General features: G+C 46.2%; 1 protein-coding gene across 1 annotated transcript in view; it reads right to left on the bottom strand.

The window, feature by feature from the left end:
- The window catches only part of rassf8b (Ras association domain family member 8b), a 183,090-nt gene that overhangs the window by 94,525 nt on the left and 70,348 nt on the right, over positions 1–18,217 (bottom strand). The window lies entirely within an intron of this gene.

Genomic DNA, 18,217 nt, shown 5'->3' with positions numbered 1-18,217 from the left:
ATAAAAAGGTTAAAAAAAAGTCAAAAGATTGGAAAAGAATAAAAAGTAAAACAATATTTTACTGCTCTTGCAGGCTATATATTCTGAAGCGGTAAGAAAGGAAGGGAGGGAGGGAGGGAGGGAGAAAGAGCTGGAGGGAGAGAGGGAGTAAGGGAGGGAAGAAGGGAGGGAGAAAGAGCTGGAGGGAGAGAGTGAGGAAGGAAGGGAGGGAGGGAGGAAAGAAGGGAAGGAGAAAGAGCTGGAGGGAGAGAGGAAGGAAGGGAGGAAGGGAGGGAAGAAGGGAGGGAGAAAGAGCCGGAGGGAGAGAGGGAGGGAAGAAGGGAGGGAGAAAGAGCTGGCGGGAGAGAGGGAGGGAGGAAGGAAGCAAGGGAGGGAGGGAAGAAGGGAGGGAGAAAGAGCTGGAGGGAGAGAGAGAGGGAGGAAGGAAGGGATAAAAGAGCTGGAGGGAGAGAGGGAGGGAGGAAGGAAGGGAGGGAGAAAGGAAGGGAGGGAAGAAGGAAGGGAGGGAAGAAGGGAGGGAGGGAAGAAGGGAGGGAGAAAGAGCTGGAGGGAGAGGGAGGGAGGTAGGGAAGAAGGGAGGGAGAAAGCTGGAGGGAGGGAGGAAGGGAGGGAGGAAGGGAGGGAAGAAAGGAGGGAGAAAGTGCTGAAGGGAGAGAGGGAGGGAAGAAGGGAGGGAGATAGAGCTGGAGGGAGAGAGGGAGGGAGGAAGGAAGTGAGGGAGGGAGGGAAGAAGGGAGGGAGAAAGAGCTGGAGGGAGAGAGGGAGGGAGGAAGGGAGGAGGGAGGGAAGAAGGGAGGGAGAAAGAGCTGGAGGGAGAGAGGGAGGGAGGAAAGGAGGGAAGAAGGGAGGGAGAAAGAGCTGGAGGGAGAGAGGGAGGGAGAGAGGATGTCCCAAAGCTTCACAGCCAACAAAGTACTTTTAAAGTGTGGTCACTGCTATAATAATGTAAGGAAAAACCGGGGCTGCTGAAACAGTGATGAGTGTAACAGACTGCACATTGACAAAAACCTTCGCTTTGCTGCAGTACAACATCGATTGTTTCCATTACAAGCTGTAGTGAAAATTATAACTAAATATAGTCTAGGGACAATTCAGTTATCAGCTGCAAAGATAGACTTATTATTAGTCTCATCTGTATCTCTAATTAAAGTTACCTGGACAATGGCTTAAGGACTTTTGCGTATTTAGGGCAGTCTGTAGTTGGGGTTACCTAGGCAACAAATTAAGTTTTTTTGTTAACAGCCTTGCTTTTTGGCTGCCATTTAACAACTCACCTCTGTAATTTTTGTCATTTCTGAAAATGCAAATGTTTTACGTTTTTATTCTCTGTGTCTTTTGTCGTTCTTTATTCCCTTTACCAATGAATGCTGTAATGGGCAGTGTATAACTCGTTATGATGGACAGCAGTGACTGTTTAACACCAAGCCAGCTATTGAGGGCCAATCCAATTAACTGAAGCTGTGCTGTACATTCTGAATAATAACATGCGGTCAGGTCACATTTATTTAAATGGAGGCCTTCCCGGCAGTGCTCGCTTTAAACAGGCCCTGTACCTACCTCCTGGTTTCATTAGTGGGAGGCCCCCCTCAGTTAAATGAAATTTTCGGCTATAAGGAGCTTTGTGCACATTCAGTGTGCAGGCTCCAAGCGCATGCTGTGCACTCTGCTGTGTGGGCACCAACCTCGTCGCCCTTTCGTATGAAGACACCACACCTGATGCGCTTGACATCATATTGTCAACTCCCTGTGGTGTCCTTATCCTTAGTCAGTTTGGACATGATAATTGAAAGCAAGGCTGGCTTTTCAAGGATCATGGTAACAGTCTGAAACCACTACACAATCTAGAAATGACAGGAGTCAAGTGTGCCAGGCACCCATGGTCAAACAACTTGCCGATTTCGAGCAAGTCTGGTGTCTCGATCAGTATGGCGAGTGTTTTACAATCTATCCAAGGTGTGTTTCATAACTTTGCTATTCAGAGGGAATCCAGTTAAATGAACAGCCCTCTGCCACAGCTATAATAATAAAGAACTCCAACAGTCTGTTCCAGCGATGAACCATCACTATCATTAGAAGTTTATAGAAACCGGATTTACACTGCTTTTGGTGATCTTTCCAGTATTGTAATATGCTAAAGTAATGATCTGGAACTGAGGGTAGGGTGGCAAAACGCTTCAGCCAAGACATTTGAAGAGGGTAGCAAAAGTTAATCTGGGAATCGTCTCTACTGACTTGAATAGGATCTTCCCCATCTTCCCAAGTCAATGGTGGGCTGCTAATTTGATGTCTTAATAAACCATTAGTACTACGTTAAGTTGCCATGTCTCAGAATATGCAGCATTCACGGCGGACTGGTTAGTGCATATGCATTTACCAGCGTATAGCTGCCCAAAGAGACTTAGTCTGAATTTTAAGAAGGAACTTGCATTTATATAGCATCTTTCACACCCTCAGCACATCGCAATGCGCTTTACAGCCAATGAAGTATTTTGTAGTGTAATCACTGTTGTAATACAGGAAACTTTCTGGTATCCGGCACTGACGGGACCGAGCTGGTGCCGCACCATCAAAACTGCCGTAGAAACCAGCGCTAATGTTAAAACATACGGAGCTTTTGAGCTCCGTGTGAATCAACAAACCCTGTTGCTTAGCAACAGCCTCAAAACAGTCGGCCGCAGCTTAAAAGCGTCTCTGTAGCTAAGCAACAGCTTCAGCTAGACCTTGCAGAGCCTGACTGGGGAAAAAAAAGCAACGAGAAGTAAAAAAACTTATAGGAAACGGCTCCTGAATTTTGCCGGTAGATAGAGCTTTCCGGACATTTAACCTCCGGTTAAACGAAAGTTTCCTGTATAGGGAATGCAGCAGGTCCTGTGAACAGCAATGAGATTAATGAGCATATAATCTGGTTTTAGTTGAGGGATAAATGTTGACCAGGACTCTGGGAGAACGCCCTTGCTCTTTTTCAAATAGTGCCGTGGGATCTTCTAAATCCACATGAGAGAGTAGACGGGGTCAGGACTAATCCAAAATACGGCATCTCCGACCGTGTAGAACTCCCTCCGTACTACACTGAACTATCGGCCTAGATTACGTGCTCAAGTCTCTTAGAGTGGGGCTTGAACCTCCACCCTCCCAACCATCTAACTCAGAGGCGGGCGTGCTCCCAACTGAGCCAAGGTCGACGCCTACACCTCACTTTTTCCCCATATTGTTCACCTGCCTCTGAAATCAAAACTATCTGTAATTTGAATTTGACTGTGTTACCACTAAATGAATTACTGAATTTCATTGATGGGGGTGAAACATAAGGTACTGATATATACAGATATAAGTACAGAGGGAGCGCTGCACTGTCGGAGGTGCCGTATTTCAGATAAGACGCTAAACTGAGGCCCCGTCTGCCCTCTCAGATGGACATAAAAAGTCCCATGGCACTATTTGAAGAAGAGCAGGGGGAGTTCTCCCCAGTCTCCTGGCCAACATTTATCCCTCAACCAACATCACTAAAACAGATGATCTGGCCATTATCACATTGCTGTTTGTGGTAGCTTGCTGTGCGCAAATTGGCTGCCGCGTTTCCTACATTACAGCAATGACTACACTTCAAAAAGTACTTCATTGGCTGTAAAGCACTTTGGAATGTCCTGAGGTTGTGAAAGGTGCTGTATAAATGCAAGTTCTTCCTTTACTTCTTATTTATTTCTTTATTTCTCCCTTGTGCTTATCTGATGACTAAAATTGTGACCCTTTATTTTGAAATCTGTGGATTTTTGTGATGCAATAACCACTTAACCAATCACAGCACGTGACATACATCTGAGCAACACATGTCCCATTGTGATATCATTTAGTAACTTTTACCTGCAACATTTTTTATAGATTAAACTGCAAACACATGACTAAAACAGAGATTTCCCATTGGTTCAGCGTCAACAGGTACAGTATGATATTTTTCATATATACTGGGCCAAATCTAGCTGGAGTGGGCCATCTTTTTCCTGCGTCCTTCAGCTCGAATATAAATTGCACCATAACTTGCTGGATGTGCGAGCTGATAACGGCGGTGCAAGGGCAACTGGGCATGTGGGACCTTATCAAAAAACGGGACCAACAATGTGTCTCCTTTACCAATGAGTTTAAGGATTGAGAGAGAAACAGAGGAACGGATGGAGAAGGAGGGTGGATTAGAGTCAAATCAGGTACAGAAAGAGGTTTAAAGAAAGGGAAAGAAGGATTGGATTACAAGAGAAAGAAAGAAGAGACAGAAAAGAAAAGTAACAAGAAAGAAATGTAACGGAAAACCTCAATAAAGAATTTACTACATGCAGGAATGAGACTCAACGGTTTAAATTGTTCCCTTTCTGGGCCGGTGAGGTTGATTGGCATTGGATTAACAATATTCACAATGCTAAAAGGCTGTTAAGTAGGAGCCCTAACTTGCTGTGGCGAGTTTAATGGACAATTAATGTGCAAATCCAGCAAGTTCTTAAAAATAACGGGGAGGTTGACATCAAGCCTTTTGTGCAAGGCAAATGGCGGAGCAGCGCAAATGGAGATTTGCAAGTTATAGAGATTTACAACTCACGGCATATCTCTTACTCCTCTGAGCTTGCTGGCCGATTTGTGCATTAATAACAGTGTGCGTTGTGAACTCGCAGTTATTTTTCCAGGAAGAATTAGCCCAATGTTTGCCTTTTTCGCCGGCCTTCCCATTTTCAGCTGGCGAGTGGGAGCTTACTGTGATTATTTACATAAATAATGCTGATAAGTGTGACTGCTTTGAAGTGTGGTTGTAGTTGGTTGAGACAACACCATTAGTTTCTTTTGCTTGGCTTGTTTGCCAACACTCTCGCCTGCGATTCAGACAATTGTGGGTTCAAGTCTCGCTCCAGGACTTGTGCACATAATCTTGGCTGAGATTTGAGTGCAATCCTGAGGGAGTGCTGCACTGTCCTCGGTCCAATCCAAGTCTAATACAAAAGCAAAATACTGCGGATGCTGGAAATCTGAAATAAAAACAGAAAATGCTGGAAATACTCAGCAGGTCAGTCAGCATCTGTGGAGAGAGAAACAGAGTTAACATTTCAGGTCATCGACCTGAAAAGTTAACTCTGTTTCTCTCTCCACAGATGCTGACTGACCTGCTGAGTATTTCCAGCATTTTCTGTTTTTATTAAACCAAGTCTGTCTGTCCGGGTGCACACAAAAGATCCCGTTGCATTTTTTTCAAAGAAGAGCAGTGAGTTCTCTCAGTGTCCGGGCTAACAGCACCAAAAACAACCGAACTGTTCATTCATCTCATTGCTGTTTGTGGGAGCTTGCTGTGCACAAACTGACTGCCGCTTTTCCTACATTACAACAGCAACGACACTTCAAAAATAGCTGGAAGCGCTTTGGGACACCTGAAGCTGTGAAAGGCACTATATAATTGCAAATCTGTTCATTCTCAGGAACGAACATTCTGCCATGGTATTATTATTCCGTCTCCATGTCTCAGCCGCAAATTGGCTGAACTCGCTCTCGATCAGTGGCAGACAAACTGGAGTGCCTCTCAGACCTGAATGCCCAATTAACTGGTTGGCATACAGATGGCCTATTATCTTTGACTCTGGGAAATCCTAGTCCAGTCGTGCTATTTCAAATAAATTACGCTGTATTTTCAAAAGCCTGTGTGTGTGGCATAAACCAAAATAATCTTGTTTAATGAAACAATTACTGCAACAGTATTTTGCTTTAATTCCCATTGGCCTTAATTTCCATGCAGAGGATATCTGGAATCTACATGCTGAATTAGCAATACCGTGGCATTATCTACGAGATAATCTAGGAGAAGGTTTAAATAGTAATAATATATGTGTCTCTAATTTTTAAATTGGGACTTACTGTTGTAAAAAGGGTTAAGAAATATTCAACAGGGTTTGGGAAGCCAGAATCTCTTCAGCATGTCACAGCGACTATTCGACCAAGTTGGCAGGGCTGGAGCAATAATTAAAGCTTTCTTCCAACTGTCTGGATTTATTCAGTGCCATCCCAAGTCTGACCCCACATTTGGTGCCTCAACTCGTCGGATGATATGAGCACAATGTGGTGTGGTGCAGCCCGTCTACATTTCGCTGCAAAGAATCTACGTTCCTCTATCAGTGTTTGCTGTATCAGATACACTGAACTTTCTAGTATAAGTGTCAGCCTTGGCTCAGTTGGTAGCACTCTCACCTCTCAGTCAGAAGGTCATGGGGTCAAGTCCCGCTCAGCACTCTGACTGAGCACTTGAACAAGTATGAGCTGATCAGAGAGATCCAGTATGGCTTTGTTAAGGGCAAGTCATGTCTGACTAATCTAGTTGAACTTTTTGAAGAGGCCATTAATGCGATAGATAAGGGAGCGACTATGTATGTTATTTAGATGGACATCCAGAAGGCATTTGATAAAGTTCTAGACAAGAGAATATTAGCAAAAATGGGAGTGCATGGGCATGGAATTGGAAGTAGACTTTTGACTTGGGTTGGAAATTGTTTGGGAGGTAGGAGACAGAGGGTGGGATAAAGGGCAGGTACTCTGATTGGCGGGATGTGACAAGTGGCATTCCCCAGGGATCTGTTTTGGGACCTCAACTTTTCACCACATGTATTAATGACTTGGATCGAGGAATAGTGAGTTGTATATCCAAGTGTGCAGATGTCACCGAGTTAGCAGGGACAATAAATAGTGCAGATGGGAGAAGAAAGTTGCAAAGAGCTGTAGACAGATTAAGTGACTGAGCAAAACTATGGTAAATCGAGTTCAATGTGGACAAATGTGAGATCATCCACTCTGGGCTCAAGAAAGTTAAATCGGAGTATTTTCTAAATGGTGATAAACTAGGAACTGTAGAGGAGCAAAGAGATTCGGGAATCCAAGTACACAAACCATTAAATGCCAGTAAACAGGTACAAAACACATCAAAAAGGCTAAAGGAATGTTGGCCTTTATCTCAAGGGGCCGGAATACAAACGGGAGGAAGTTATGCTCAGTTGTAGAGAGAATTTGTACAGAAAACCTCAGGAAGGATAGATTGGCCTTGGAGAGGTGTTTAAAACGTTAAAAGGATTTGATTGGGTAGATAGGGAGAAACTATTTCCTCTGGTGGGGGAATCAAGAACAAGGGTATATAATGTAACATTAGAACTAGACCATTCAGGAGTGAAATCAGGAAGAACTTTCCCACACAAAGGGTAGGAGAAATTTGGAACTCTCTCTCGCAATAGGCTGTTGATTCTGGGGGTCAGCTGGCGTTTTCAAGACTGAGATAGATAGGTTTTTGTTAGGTAAGTATATCAAGGGATATGGAGCCAAAACAGGAAATAGGAATTGAAATGCAGATCAGCCGTGATCTAATTGAAAGGCAGAGCAGGCTCGAGGGGCTGAATGGCCTCCTCCTGTTCCTTATGTTCCTATGTTCCAGACTTGGAACAGATAATCTAGGCTGACACTTCAGTGTAGCATTGAGTGAGCGCTTTGCTCCTCCACAGTTCCTAGTTTATCACCATTTAGACAATACAACGATATGCTGTTATTTTGATCAGACCGAGGCCCCATCTGCTATCTCAGGTGGATGTCAAAGATGCCAAGCCATTATTTGAAGAAGAGCACGCCAGATCTCCCAGTGTTCTGGTTAATCTTTATCCCCCAGCCCAACATCACTACAAGAGATTATCTGGCATTAATCTCATTGCTGCCTGTGGGACGTTGCTATGCGCAAATTGACTGCCATGTTTCCCTACATTACAACAGTGACTACACTTTCAATTACTTCAATGTCTGTGAAGCACTTTGGGGCATCCGGAGATTGTGAAAGGCGCTATAGAAAGTTCTTTTCAGGGGTAGAGGGTGCCATAGTAATGGGAGTAGCCCACTCAGCCCTTTGAGCTTGTTTGCCATTCAATTAGATCCTGGCTGATCTGTATCTTAACTCCATTTACCCTCCTGGGTTCCGTAACCCTTAATACCCTTGCCCAACAAAAATCTATCAATCTCAGTTTTGAAAATTTTAATTGACCCCCAGCCTCAACAACATTTTGGGGAGAGGGTTCCAGATTTCCACTACCCTTTGTGTGAAGAAGTGCTTACTGACATCACCCCTGAACAGCCTTGCTCTCATTTTAAGGATAGGACCCCTTGTTCTGGACTCCCCCCACCTTTGTAAGAAATGGTGTACACTGAGCTTCAGAACAGAAAAGGACTTGAGAAATTTGTGAAGTGTTGTTCAGATTATGCCAGTTATGACAATGCTTTGAGTATCAAAGCATTGTGCTCGTGTACTTTGGGCCTTTGATGTTACACATGATGAATTCATGGAAATATGCAGAGAGCAGATTAGTCCTTTTGCATTCAAGGGCAGAAAATCAGAAGGCAAATACTTCCTTCATGACAATCAATTACATTATAAAATTAGCAGAAACATGGACATTTCGACACCTGCTCTTTCATTAAAATGCATGGAAAATTAGTGCTTAAAGAGACAAAGCAATAATTTAAAAATATTTGGAACATGGAAACCATCAAAATACATTTCATTTTGTTTTGCACTTTGAAGGAATGAGTAAATGATTTGTGTTTGTACTTGGCTTCCATCCTGATGTATGTTCTTAGACTTTAGGCACCTTAACGGAACTTAAAATTTCAGTTTCTCATTCTAGGCTTTGGATCTGCGGGGAACCACTTATGGTCTCTCGCAAGCTGTTACTTCTGCAAAAGTTTACACCCTGAGCAATCCAGAAAGTCTTTTCTAGCCTTATGTCCCCATTTATACTGCCATTGGTACAATTCAGGCACAGGTAAGGATAAATTTTTGGTGTACTTGTGCTGAAACAAAGCAAATTCTAATAAATCTGCATTATTGATAGTCATAGGGGGGAAAATTCAGTATCGCCCCGTTTGGGGCGCAATTATCGGCCGGGTGCAAAGTTTATCGCCTGGCGCTAATTATCGCCTCCAACTGCAAACTTGGCTTTTATCGCCCCTGGAGGTGATTGGAACACTAAATCAGGTGCTGCACACCTGTCTTAAGGCGCAAAGACCAAGGAGCGAGACGCTACCTCAGAGTGCTGGCGAAGCTCATGTGATGTCAGTCAGCAATGGAACACAGACACACTGGCGCCGGCCAGTTCTTAAAGGGGAGGGTCGATCTTGCTCTCCAGCCACATCCTGCTCATTGCAGCCTTGAATCTCGGCCTGGAGAGACCTGTACATCAAATCTGCTGGAAAGAACAATGGAGAGGCCCAGGGAAAGAGCTGAGAGTGCAGACCCCACAGTCTTTTCTAAATCGATACAGAAAGGGCAAATCAAAATGAACCTGCAAAGTGCTGCTCAGTACCCTAAACTCCTTCACACAGCGTTGAATCTCTCCAGAGGTCTCTCTCTCTCTCAGAATCCGTGGTGCAAAAATGCCACCAACAAAAAAAGGCTGGAAGCGGTCGCCTTTAAATAGCGCTCCCCCAGTCCCTTTCTGACTGCAAAACGTCTCCTCAACCTGTCGTTGCTAGCGGCAGGCGGTAAGGCAGGGGGTGCCACTCAATATCCGGTCCGGGGCGCTACCGGGGCGTTGCGCACTCGACTGACGTCACAATCTGCCGGTGCAGGAGATCGTGGCGGTAGTGTTTAGCGTCGCCGCAAAATGTCTAGTTAATTTCGTGAGCGGCGCAAACATCGCCGTGCCCGGGTGCTAGTTGCTTTGCACCCCATTAGCGCCCTCTTAAGGCGCTAACGGGAGGCGCAAACCAACTGAATTTTTCCCCATAGAATCATAACAGCACAGAAGGAGGCCATTCAGCCCATCGAGTCCGTGCCGGCTCTCTGTAGAGCAATCCAGTCAGTCCCATTTCCCCGCTCTATCCCCGTAGCCCTGCAAGTTTATTTCCCTCAAGTGCCTATCCAGTCTCCCCTTGAAAACATTGAGTGTCTCCGCCTCCACCACTTCCGTCGGCAGCGAGTTCCAGGTTCTCACCACTCACTACGTAAAAAGTTTTTCCTCACATCCCCCCTGTATCTCTTGCCCAAAACTTTAAATCTGTGTCCCCTAGTCCTTGTACCATCAACTAGTGGGAACAGCCTTTCCCCGTCTAGCCTATCCAACCCCATCATAATCTTGTACACCTCTATCAAATCTCCCCTCAACCTCCTTTGCTCTAATGAAAACAAATCCAGCTTCTCCAACCTGTCCTTGTAGCTAAGATCCCCCATCCCCGGAACCATTCTGGTAAATCTCCTCTGCACCCTCTCAAAGGCCTTCAGATCCTTCCTAAAGTGTGGTGACCAGAACTGAACGCAGTTGTGGCCTAACCAGCACTTTATAAAGGTTCAGCATAACTCTACTTTTGTACTCAATACCTCTATTTATGAAGCCCAAGATCCCATATGCTTTGCTAACCGCTCTCTCAATATGTCCCGCCACCTTGAGCGACTTATGCACATTAACTCCCAGGCCCCTCTCTCCCTGCACACTCTTTAAAACTGTGCTATTAAGTGTATATTGCCTCTCCCTGTTCCTTCTGCCAAAATGCATCACCTCACATTTCTCTGTATTAAATTCCATCTGCCACTTTCTATGTCCTGTTGCAGTCAATTGGTATCATCCTCACGGTTTGCCACACCCCCAAGTTTGGTGTCATCGGCAAATTTAGAAATTCTACTCTGTATTCCAATATCCAGGTCGTTTATATATATCAAAAAAAGCAGTGGCCCCAGCACTGACCCTCGGGGAACACCACTGTCTACTATCCTCCACTCTGAAAAACAGCCATTTACCACAACTCGCTGTTTTCTGTCATTAAGCCAATTCCTTATCCAATTTGCCACTGACCCACCTATTCCATGAGCCTCAATTTTGTTAACCAGCCTTCTATGTGGTACTTTGTCAAACGCCTTCCGAAAATCCATGTAGACAACATCCATTGCATTCCCTTCATCAATCCTCCCTGTTACTTCATCAAAAAATTCAATTAGATTAGTCAAACACGATCTGCCTTTTACAAGTCTGTGCTGGCTCTCCTTAATTAGCTTAAACCTCTCCAAGTGCCCGTTAATTTTTTCCTTGATTATTGTTTCTAAAACTTTACCCACCACTGATATTAAACTGACTAGCCTGTAGTTACTAGATTGTCCTTAAACCCTTTCTTGAACAATGGTGTCACATTTGCCACTTTCCAATCCTCAGGCACCTCCCCCGCTTGGGAAGATTGGAAAATTATGGCAAGCCCTTCTGCTATCTCCTCCCCCAATTCCCTTAGCAACCTGGGATGCAAGCCATCTGGACCAGGCGACTTGTCCACTCTAAGCATACCCAGCCTTTCTAGTACATCCTGTCTATCAATTTTCACCCCTTCCATTGCTTCTACCTTTTCCACTTCTACTGATATTTTGTCAGCATCCACCTCCTTAGGAAACACCGATACAAAGTACTCATTGAGTATTCTAGCCTTCCACCCCAGCTCTTACTACCCCCTTACTGTTTACATGCCGGTAGAAGATTTTTGGGTTCCCTTTTATGTTAACTGCCATTCTACCCTCATATTCTCTCTTTACCAATCTTATTTTCATATTCACTTCCACTCTCAACTTATTGTGTTTGGTCTGGTACTCCCTTGAAGAATTCACCTGACATTCATTCATAATGGTTGGTAGAATTCACTCACAGTTGTCCCAACACACCGAGGTCCCTCGACCTCGTACTCACAAAGAGTCATCTCCATGGCAATTCTCATCCAGAGCACAGCATGGGATTAAATGCGAAGATACGAACAATAACAGACAGGAAAAAGACCCTCTGGTCCATCCAGCCTGCCCCATGCAACTGTGAGGCATCACAATACATAGAAACATAGAAACATAGAAGATAGGAGCAGGAGTAGGCCATTCGGCCCTTCGAGCCTGCTCCGCTATTCAATGAGATCATGGCTGATCATCCAAATTCAGTACCCAGTCCCTGCCTTCTCCCCATATCCCTTGATCCCTTTAGCCTTAAGAAATATATCTAACTCTTGAATATATTTAATGAATTGGCCTCCACCGCCCTCTGTGGCAGAGAATTCCACAGGTTCACCACTCTCTGGGTGAAGAAATTCCTCCTCATTTCAGTCCTAAATGGCTTACCCCTTATCCTTAGACTATGACCCCTGGTTCTGGACTCCCCGGCCATCATAAACATCCTTCCTGCATCTAGTCTGTCCAGGCCTCACAGAATTTTATAGGTTTCGATGAGATCCCCTCTCAATCTTCTAAACTCCAGTGAGTATAAGCCCAATTGACACAATCTCTCCTCATACGTCATTCCTGCCATTCCAGGTATCAGCCTGGTGAATCTTCGCTGCACTCCTTCCATGGCAAGAACGTCCTTCCTCAGGTAAGGCGACCAAAACTGCACACAATACTCAAGGTGCGGTCTCACCAAGGACCTGTACAACTGTAGCAAGACATCCTTGTTCCTGTACTCGAACCCTCTTGCTACGAAGGCCAACATACCATTTGCCTTCTTAACCGCCTGCTGCACCTGCATGCTTACCTTCAGCGACTGGTGCACAAGAACACCCAGATCTCTTTGCACTTCCCCTTCTCCCAATCTATTGCCATTCAAATAAACACTTCCCATCCCACCCGGAGCCATGTAACCTCCTGGGAGAGGTGAAAAACCAGTTAAAAACCCAGGGCCTATTAAGGGAAAAAATCTGGACCCCCTTGGGCAATTGAAACTTGTCCAGGAGATCACTCTGGCCCTGATTAACGTTACAAGGTACCTACCTCTGTCTGAAGTGATCGCCACCTCTTTGAGCCTATTTGGGTAACTAAGATGCTTTAATCTGGGAATTAATCTTCTGGTCCTCCTCTGCACCCTTTCCAAAGCCTCAATATCAATATCCTCAATAACAAGCATTCCTTGAGAACATTTTATGTTACTAAGATAAGTTTTCTCATATACATAAAGTATAAAATAATTCTAAATGATATATGTAGTATAAATGTTCATTTGTAAAATAGGGGCCATTTATTATAGATTGATAGACAGATAGCTACAAAGACAAACAGATAGATAGATAGATAGACAGATAGATATAATATGATAAATAAATAGAGACAGAAAGATAGATAGACAGACAGGTGGCTAGATAGATAGATAGATAGATATAATATGATAAATAGATAGAGAGACAGAAAGATAGATAGACAGACAGGTAGACAAATAGATAGATAGATATTAGTGTGATAAATAGATAGACAGAAAGATAGTAGACAGATAGATGGACTGTCAGACAGACAGACCGACAGACAGGCAGACAGAGACACAGAACGCTAGCTGGCTGGACTGGCAGTGCCAGGCTGTAGGTTGGCTCTGTAGCCCCCGGGTTGGTGATTATTAGAAAGAGTTGGTCAGATGAAGTGCCCGTGTCCCGGGCCGGGAGCCACAGCCCCCTCCCTGTCTGCCCGGCCCTGTCCCAGGGACGGCGGTGACAGCCCGCCCGCCGCCCGCCCTCCGCCAGCCGCAGCGCCATGGAAACCGTCAACAAGCGGCGCTAACCAAAGCCGGGAGCCCCGGAGCGGCGAGAGAGGGCGGACAGCAGCCGGCGGCCGTGCGGGTAAAGTCCCATCTCCCTGCATCTGTCAGCGGGGGCTGGGGGGTGAGGGTGAGGGGGGGGCCAGCGGTCTGGCTGCACCCTCTGCAGATCTGCTGCCTTGACCTTTGCCCGGGTGTTTACTGGGGAGGGGGACAACCCCATTTGCAGTTTGACAAAGTTACAACACCCCAAGGCAAAGATAGACAGACAGACAGACAGTCTGCAACTGTCTCTGCACAGCTCAAAGCCAATGTAGCTCATGGGTTCTCAGCAACCCTTAGAGATACAACATACAGAATCAGAATGATACCGGGGCTCAGAGGGTTAAATTGTGTGGGCAGGTTGCATAAGCTTGGCTTTTGTTCCCTTGAGTATAGAAGATTTGATATCCTGATCAAGGGGCTTAAATTTAAGGATTTGACCGGGCAGATAGAGAAACTTTTTCCTCTGGTGGGGGATAGGGGAGATAGCCTTGAAATTAGACCCAGGCTATTCAGGAGGGAAATCAAGAAGTATTTTTTCACACAATAAGTGGTGGAAATCTGGAACTCTCTCCCCCAAAAGGCTGTGGATACTGGGGGTCAATGTGAGCTTTGAAGACTGAGTGCGATAGATTTTTGTTGGGTAAGGGTATCAAGGGAGATGGAGCAAAGGCGGATAAGTGGGGTTGAGGTGCAGATCAGCCATGATCTAATTGAATGGCGGAACAGGCCTGAGGGGCTGAATGGCCTCCTCCTGTTCCTATGTACGCAAATCTTATTAGTACCATTGTCAAAATCGTAAATACCACAGTGAACATTTGGATTTGTAATTGAACTGACAGATGGGTGGTTAGGTAGTTATTCAGAGTCTCCTACGCCTAGTGGTACATGAGGCAACCCATGTCTGTCTGTCCAGAGCAAGGTATTTGACCCCCACTGGAATATCATCTCGCCTTACATCTGCATTTGATGTTTATAGTTGCCAGTTCCTAACAGATGCCTCTTGTTTCTGGATTGTTTCCGTAATGAAAGGCATAGGTAGATAGGGGTTGTGAATCCTACTCACGACCTAACAGGAGGGCCATATATGGGTGGTGGAGAGCCATGAATGGTCGAAGAGATATCACTTTTGTGGACAGCACAGAAATCTGTGCGACACCCGGTTTTAGTTGTTGTATCATTTCCAAGGTGTATATTAAATTCTAAGTCATGCGAGCAGAGTTCTAATATTTATTGTAATTTATTGTGTTTTTTTTTCAAAGATGGGATCTCTCTTTAAGGATTAGTGTGCGGGGAATATCTTTTAAAGGAACGTGAAACAATTTCTGCAGACTGTGTACTATTAATTGGTATTTTTGGCTGTATTTGATTAGAAATACAGCATTAGTAGCTTGTGTAGAAAGAGATATCATTAAGTAAGTAAGAAGTCTGCTGAAACCACATAATCTAAACTGACACTCCCAGTGCAGTGCTGAGGGAGTGCTGCACTGTCGGAGGTGCCGCCTTTCAGATGAGACGTTAAACCGAGGCCCCGTCTGCTCTCTCAGGTGGACGTAAAAGGTCCCATGGCACTATTTTGAAGAAGAGCAGGGGCGTTCTCCCCGGTGTTGTGACCAACATTTATCCCTCAACCAACATCCAAAACAGATTACCTGGTCATTATCACATTCCTGTTTGTGGGACCTTGCTGTGCACAAATTGGCTGCCGCATTTCCCTACATTACAACAGTGACTCCACTTCAAAGATGTGTTTCATTGGCTGTGAAGGCTGTCCTGAGGTCGTGAAAGGCGCTATATAAATGCAAGTTCTTCTTTATTTCTAAATGCCATCTGTTTTAATGTTGGTTGAGTAATAAATACCAGCCTATACACCAGGGAAACTTCTCTGCTCTTTTTCGAATAGTGTCACGTGATCTTTTGCGTCTACCGCAGAGGGCAGGTAGGACCTTGGTTTCACATCTTATCCAAAACACAGCACCTGCAACAGTGCAGCACTCCCTCATTACATCACTGGAATGTCAGCCTGGATTATATGCTCAGATTCTATAGTGGGGCATGAGCCCACCAGCTCCTGACTCAGAGGCGAAAGTGCTACCGACGGAGCTAAACATAGAAACATAGAAGATAGGAGCAGGAGTAGGCCATTCGGCCCCTTGAGCCTGCTCCGCCATTCAATGAGATCATGGCTGATCATCCAAATTCAGTACCCTGTCCCTGCTTTCTCCACGTATCCCTTGATCCCTTTAGCCTTAATATATCCAACTCCTTCTTGAATATATTTAATGAACTGGCCTCCACTGCCTTCTGTGGTAGAGAATTCCACAGGTTCACCACTCTCTGGGTGAAGAAATTCCTCCTCATTTCTGTCCTAAATGGCTTACCCCTTATCCTTAGACTGTGATCCCTGGTTCTGGACTCCCCGACCATCGGGAACATCCTTCCTGCATCTAGTCTGTCCAGTCCTGTCAGAATTTTATAAGTTTCAATGAGCTAACACCTCTTCTTCTTCTTAGGCAGTCCCTCGGAACCGAGGATGACTTGCTTCCGCACTAAAAATGAGTTCGCAGGTGACTGATGAGTTCAATGCGGGACCTACAGTTTCTGTCACAGGTGGGGCAGACGGTGGTTGAAGGGACGGGTGGGTGGGGTGCTTGGGTTGACGTGCGCTCCTTCAGCTGTTTGCGCATGGCTCCCGCTTGCTCCCGGCGAAGAGACTCGAGGTGTCCGGCGCCATCCCGGATGCTTCTCCTCCACTTTGAGCGGTTTTGGACCAGGGATTAGTGTAGATTAGCTGTTCTGTTCAGTTTATCATCTTTATCACTTCTACATGTTATGGTACATTTATATTGCTATGGTTTTGACTGCACATCAAGGCAAAAGTAGTGGCACACACGCCCAGTGTCAGGTCCTGAAACCATGTGGAATACAATGTAAGCACAGAGTCAGTCTAGATTTACAAAGCATTCAGGCGGGGTGTGGAATTCCTGGGCACTTTATAAACTCAACCTGAGGTAGTTGTCTCATAACGTTATGAAAAAGTGTCTGGTGCCCATGCTCTCAAAACATGAAGGCCTAGAAATTCAGTTGCTTGCACCAGCCGGTAGCGCCTTAGGAGGAAGAGATGTTGGGCGCTAGGCGGCTAGTGGCCGGGCGCAGCGCGATCTGCGCCTCTCCCCAACTTCACTAGAGATTTAGCGTCGGCGCAAAGTCTTTGCGCGCGCTCAGCTGCGCGCGCAGATCCTGACGTCATGTCATCGTGCAACGCCCTTTGTGCGCCCCAAACCGGAACTTCAGTGGCGCCGCCCTTCTTTGCGCCTGACGCCCCCAGCGACTGGTAGAGGGGAACGGTTCCCAGTCGCTGCGGGGTGCGGGGGGTGCTATTTAAAGGGGACTCCTCCTGCATTATAAGTGACAGCCATTTTGTGCCAATCCTCCTGTGTGAGAGACAAAGGCAGAGAGCTTTCTGCTTTGACTCAGCGCTCACACAGGTACTTCTGGCTTCAGGCCAGAGCTTTGCACTTGGATTTCACTTTCAGTGCCATAGCCTTGAGTCGCCACATATACTGTAATGGGGGCTACAATGGGTGGAAACGTTGGCTTTCTGCATTGCATTCAAAGGGATCAGAGACGCCGTGAGAGAGTGCCAGTCATGGCCAGACGGAGAAGGGCCAACAGGTGTTGGCACAGGAGGCCTTACCCACCCAGGGTATACCGCCAGCAGTTCTCATATCTGAACATGTCTGAGGAGCAGTGTGTTCGGAGGCTGCGATTCGGAAGGGAGGTGGTCACTGAGATCTGCCACCTGCTTCGCAGAGATCTGCAGCCACAGCTGAGGAGCAGGACATCTCTGTCAGTGGCAGTGAAGGTGACGGTGGCTCTCAACTTCTATGCCACCGGCTCCTTCCAATCCGCTACTGGGGACATTGCCAACATCTCCCAGTTCGCGGTACATTGCTGCATCCGACAGGTGAACAATGCCCTTTTCAGAAGGAGACGTCAGTACATCTCCTTCCCCATGACCCTGGACAAGCAGCAAGAGCGTACAATGGGATTTGGAAGAATAGCGGGCTTCACCATGGTCCAGGGCGTAGAACTGATGAACCAGCATTGGTCAGGCCTTGCTTCAGGGCTGCAGTGCGCAGGGCATGGCAGCCAGACAAGTCCACCCTCCCCCTTTAAGAGCTGACCGGCGCCAGAGTGTCTGCCGTCAATCAGCAACTCGCCGCACCTGCGCTGCGCCCGCCCTCGGGGGTATCGCCCCGGACCGCCGGCTTAGCGCCTAATGATAGTCGTGCATCGCCTGTTTTAGCGCAGCAGCAACCTCTTGGGGCGATGCGACTGAATATCGGCGAAGGTGGCGCGAACTTGCGCCGGGCGCAAACTTTAGCGGCCGCCCGACTTTAGCGCCCCGAACGTGGCTATACTGAATTTCTAGGCCGAAGAGTTATGTGCCGGGAAGCTATTGCCTGGTGGCCAGAATGATTTTCATAGTTTGCAGCTTACCTGAGCTACAGCAGCAAGGAGAGGCTAGCTGGGTTCTTTGGCTTCCCCAAGATTCAGGGTGGTGTAGGTGAGACCCATTCAGACCCATTTTAAGGCACCCATAAACTTCTTGAAGAGGAAGGGATTCCGCTCCCTCAATGTGCAACTAG

Source organism: Somniosus microcephalus, chromosome 17 (assembly GCF_052327205.1).
Source record: "Somniosus microcephalus isolate GS21.2 chromosome 17, FLI_Smic_1.0, whole genome shotgun sequence".
Lineage (NCBI taxonomy): Eukaryota > Metazoa > Chordata > Chondrichthyes > Squaliformes > Somniosidae > Somniosus > Somniosus microcephalus.
This window is presented reverse-complemented; position numbering and strand designations above follow the sequence as displayed.